Raw genomic sequence first — 5761 nt, 5'->3', positions numbered from 1 at the left:
CCGACAGCAGGCTCCATTAAAGTGTAGTGCAATTCAAATATCAATGCACCACAGCACCATCTAGTGGCCAAAACAGAGATAACCAGGACCTGAACCTCTTCTCATCCCTTTCTCAAAGCACTAAACAAAGCCAATCCTTGCCCATTAGAAAGAGCAACGAGGCCCCTAAGGCCTCCTTCCCACGAGCGTGACGGGCTCCGCCGCGTAATATTACGCAGTGAAGCCCGTCACGGCGCCCCCCAGAGACCCCATACTTACCAGCGGAAGATCGCGTGAAGACACTTCCCTGCACACCGCCGTCGCGTCATGTGACACGCCCACCGCGTCACATGACGCGGCCGGCCGTGTCACGTGACGCGCCGGCCGCGTCATATGACGCGCGGCGGTAGGTGGGGAAGCGTTTTTTCACGCTATCTTCCGCTGGTTGCAGCGGGAGATAGCGTGAACGGAAGCCGTCAGCGCGTACACCCGCAGCAAATAGAACATGCTGCGGGTGACAACGGGAGATTTCACGGTGCGTAATTCCGCGGTGGAATTACGCATCGTGTGCATTGTGCTATTAGGTTCAATAGAACCTAATAGCATGGGGCAACGCAGCGGATTTGTGCCGCGGATTTACGCGGCGTAAATCCGTTCGTGGGAAGGAGGCCTAAGGCCTCATGTCCACGGGGAAAATAAGAATTAAAATCCGCAGCGGATTTTAACTCTTCTCCCGCGCGCGGATCCGCACCCCATAGGGATGCATTGACCACCCGCGGGTAGATAAATACCCGCGGATCGTCAATAAAAGTGATTTTAAAAAAAATGGAGCATGAAAAAAATCTGGACCATGCTCCATTTTCATGCGGGTCTCCCGCGGGGACGGCTCCCGCGGGCTTCTATTGAAGCCTATGGAAGCCGCCTGGATCCGCGGGACACAAAAATCATATTTTACTTACACGCTCCGGTTCTTCTCTTCGGCGCCGCGCCATCTTCTCTCAGTCGCGGCCGGATCATTTTGCTTCGGCCCGGCGCATGCGCGAGGCACGTCACCGACGTCATCATGCACATCCGCCGAGCCGAAGAATGAAGATCCGGCCGCGACGAGAGAAGATGACGCCGCCGCGAAGAGAAGAAACGGAGCGGATGGGAGGTGAGTTTATTCTCATTTATTCCCATTTTCAGCGCTCATGTCCGCGGGGCAGGAGGGACCCGCTGCAGATTCTACATGGAGAATCTGCAGCGGATCTGATTTTCCCCGTGGACATGAGGCCTAAGTGTGTTGAGAAGAGGGACCCACAGTTAACTACAAGGAGAATACCTCCCCACCTTACTGCCAAGTGATCTGTGGAGGAATATCTGCATAGCCAGACTGCTATATAGAAACTGTCAGCAACCCACAAAGACAGACCCTGTGCCAAAGGGTACTGACAGAAAAACACTATATAGCCTCCTCAGCATTACAAAATAGCCTGGAAGCAAGTCCCAGCCCCCGCAACACCCAAGGAAGCAATACATCGCGCGCCTCGCAGACGCAAATATCAAATTCCCGGTGCGACCCAGCGGACTCCTCAATCCCAAACACTTTCTTCTCAGCAAATACTGATAGTTCTAAAAAAAGAAAGGACTCTTATCAGGCAAAGCCACACTTAACAAATCTTCAAAACTCTACAGGAGCGCTACCTAAGGCACTCAAGATGGAATAGCAGGACTCTATGTTCTAACTCCACCCGCCACATGAGGCTCCTCAGCAACACATAACAGGACCACTCAACATCAATGAGCTTCTAAAGGAACTTTTAACAAACAACTACGCCTTCCAACGCCTCCATAAAGAATACGCCACCCAGTAGACCACTATACAACAAATAGCGACCAATCCACAGCGCATATCCAAGAATTAACTATTCAGGATGGTTAAGCGACGTATTAAAGCAACGGCCCCCAGGAGACTCTCAGAGTACTTCCCGCCTGGCACACAGAGCAACAAAAACAAACCCGCCACATCTCATTCAAACATCCCCGTAACCGAAGAAATACCCAACACCCACAGCCCTGCGGCTCTGTCTCCATACTCCTCCACAGGATCTCTCCCGCCTACCCCAGCCAATCCCAACACCTCCCCTGGAAGCGAAGGGAAAAGGAATGTTCAGGACCCCCTACCAGCCTCCCCCTCCCCAAAAGGACCGGCGGCAAAAAAGAGCCAAAATAACAATCCACAAGAAACTCCCCCGCAGACAGATCCTATCAACAATCTCCAAGCTTATCCCGACTCTGAAAGCCCCTTAACTATAAACGCTCTGAAGACTATGCTAATCTCGCTGCAAAAGGACATTTCTAAAGATATACAGAGCCTCTCTGGTCAATTACAATCTAACATCGACCACCTAGCTACCAGAACTGACCACCTTGAACGGAAAATGGGAGAATTTACCAAAGCCCACAACGAGTTGGTAGATGCGCATGGCAGTATGGAAGAAGTCGCATATTTGAGAGAGAAGGTCATAGACTTGGAAGACCGATCCAGAAGAAACAATCTCAAATTTAGGGGAGTTCCAGAGACTGTGACCCCCCCTGACATTCCACAATATATACTCAAATTACTCCAAACGCTCCTCCCGGACCTTCCCGAGATCGAATATGCAGTTGACAGAGCCCACAGAATTCCAAAAGCACGCTCTGTCCCTGAGTCAGCCCCCAGAGAAATCTTAGCAAGAATACACTTCCATAAAATAAAAGAGGAAGTCTTGGCAGTTGGAAGGCGTAGAGGCACACTACCGACTCCATATGAAGACATACAAATATTTCCAGATCTTTCAGCCGCCACTCTGCAGTCTCGGAGAAAGTTTACAGAAGTTACAGCAGCACTACGAGAGGCGCACATCAAGTATAGATGGGGATTCCCAACCAAACTACTGATCTCAAAAAATGGAACCATCCAGGTTGCCACCTCGCCAGAAGAAGGCGTCTCGTTCCTGAAACAATGGGGGATCCCTATCCTTCAGAAGCCTCTGAGGACGGCGGTAGAATCTCCTACAAGAATCGAACAAGACTGGAAAACATCAGATAAGCATGGCAGACACGCATAAATTGATGTTGTAAAGGGTCTTGAACCCATAGTTATATTTCTCCTTTACGGAGCCTAAAGTGGATGGTTTAAAATGCCACCCCTACCTAAGGTTCATTCATCCAGTGCAGATAGGCGCTGGATGAACAATATTTTGATTTTGTTAACTGTTAATGATGTTTTTTTTCCTTATGTCAAATATAGTTATAAAAGGTTCAGTAGGAGGCCACTTCCCTACCCCCCCCCACCATACTTAATATGAAAAAACACAACGACTCCCCAGCGTATAAACCACCTACCAGTTATGCCCATTAGCATCACATCCCTAAATGTAAAAGGCCTGAACAGCCCCTATAAACGTAGCATGCTTTGGAGACAGGCTCTTAAGTCCCACTCAGACATCTTCCTCGCCCAAGAGACACACTTCCTGAGAGATAAACACCCCCCCTGCAACCACCCTAAATTTCCAAACATTTTCCTGGCATCAAATGAAGGGAAAAAAAAGAAAGGCGTAATGATAGCCATTAGCCGGAACGTTACATTTTCCCAAAAAAACGTATACGTGGACCCAGGCGGGCGATTTCTAATATTAGTCTGCGTAATTAACGCCACCACCTACACTCTAGTAAATGTCTACTTCCCATTTAAAAGGCAGGGCCAAATTCTTCAAACATGTTCTTTCCGAAGTGGCTAAAATTCGAGAGGGGAATTTGGTGATCGGAGGAGATCTAAACTCAGTGGTGGACCCTACCTTGGACTCCACCGCGAGCGGCAGGGGCATGTCACCCATTGTCCCAATCATACACTCAGAAGAATTATACGACGTGTGGAGGTGCATGCATGGATCGTAGAGGGACTACACGTTTCTCTCCGCGCCACATGCATCTTATTCTAGGATAGATATGTTCCTGCTGCCGTGGGCAGGCCTCGAGGGGGTTTTACAGGCGGATATTGGAACAATATCATGGTCTGACCACGCCCCCATATCCTTAACGCTCCAAGAGAGCCCATTTCAATAAATGGCGGCATGGTTGCGTGTTTTTTTGCGCTTGCAAATGTGCTTGATTCGTGCTAACAAAAGTACAGTAAGGGCCGCTTCACACAAACATATTTGTTTCAATGGATGCCTTCAGAATTCTCTTTACTCACACATTTCGCATGCGTGCAAAACCTCACCATGCTCTATTTTTGTGCACATTTGCGCACCAAGGGTCCCTGTACAAGTCTATGGGAAGTGTGCACGTAACCGATTCCTATCTCCAAAAAAAGTTATAATAAACAGCGATAAAGTCTTATAAACTCCAAAATGGTACAAATAAAAACTACAGGACATCACGCAAAAACACGAGCCGTCGCACAAGTATCATGCGATACTTCCGCCATGTATCACGTGGACATGAGGCCTAAATCTAAGTGCTTGGTTGTTAGCAGCCGCAGCTGTGCTGCACCTCTTGCTCATCAGTTTTTTTTCCCGCTTTTGGAAACTGCTGTAGGAAAGGGGGTGCACCAGTACTGGAGGTACTGCAATACCAGGTCAATGTGCGGAGTGGACAGAGCAAGCACTTTTTCCAGCTCCCTGTTCTAAAAATCCATTTAATATATGATCCCCAGATAGGGGACGTATCAGATGCAACACGCTCAGCCAGCACTCCGGGCACACCCACAATGCACTGAGGGAGCCGGAAGACCTTTGCATAGCCCCGCCCAACGCCTTCTCAACCAGGGTGAGCCGTCCCCGCGGGAGACCCGCGCCTGAATGGAGCATGTCCGGCTTTTTTCCTGCACGCGGGACCCGCGCCTGCAGGGAAAAATGACATCCGCAGGTATTTTACTACCTGCAGGTGTCTAATGCATCCATATCCATTGCATAGCGCCGATCGCAATGTCGGGGGTGGGCGGGTCCGAACAGCCCGGGATGACAGCTCCATGCTGCGGACACCGACAGCATGGAGCTGTCACGTCCAGAGCCCGAGGGGCTTTAGTCTCTGCAGGACACATGTTTTTACTTCCTCAGAGAATAAAGCCCACTTCGGGAGGACGTAAAAACACTATGGCCCGGGGCGTGGCTTAGCAAGCAAGGAGAGAGGTCGCACGCTGTTTTGCTCCTCCACAGAATCTCCCTTTTCAGCCCTTTTCTGGGTCAAATCAGTGACCCAAACAGAGGCAGACAAGAGCACAGCACCTGGGGACCCACCAGAACCCACAACCGGCCCGGACAAGGCTCACCTGGTGATCTCCAGCCGCCAAAAAGAAGCCGAAGAGCCGCGGCCCTGCACAGCGGCCCGCGCCCTAACCCGACAAGTACCGCGCTCAGAAACACCCGGCGAGGACCGCTCACGGAGCCCCAAGCAGAGGACTATGGCACAAGGTAACCCCTGCCGACTTGGAGGGGAGGCTCTGTCACCCTCAGTGCCCGCGCTCTCACCGCAGCGCCTTGCAAATACACAGCCGCGGCTCCCTCCCTCTGAATATACCGCCGTGGCCACCAACCTGCAACTCTGCGGCACATACAATCATCAGGGTGATCCCCCGCTGGACTAATCCCCACGCTGGTGGTTTTCCCCCTCCTGCTCCCCAGAGCCGACAATCAGCACGGGCGGGCACACCGGAAGATCTGCACCTAGTCTCTAGCTCCCTGTGAGGCAGCGGCCATCTCGCCCCCCCTCCCCCCTGAGTCGAGCAGGCTGCTTGGCATACTAGCCAGACCAGAGCAGA

General features: G+C 51.2%; 1 pseudogene; it reads right to left on the bottom strand.

Annotated features, from left to right (window-relative positions):
• Positions 1-4542: 4542 nt before the first annotated feature.
• Positions 4543-4670, bottom strand: LOC136601102 (U2 spliceosomal RNA; annotated as a pseudogene).
• Between the last annotated feature and the right edge of the window lie 1091 nt (positions 4671-5761).

The sequence above is a fragment of the Eleutherodactylus coqui genome, unplaced genomic scaffold, assembly GCF_035609145.1.
Source record: "Eleutherodactylus coqui strain aEleCoq1 unplaced genomic scaffold, aEleCoq1.hap1 HAP1_SCAFFOLD_30, whole genome shotgun sequence".
NCBI lineage: Eukaryota > Metazoa > Chordata > Amphibia > Anura > Eleutherodactylidae > Eleutherodactylus > Eleutherodactylus coqui.
This window is presented reverse-complemented; position numbering and strand designations above follow the sequence as displayed.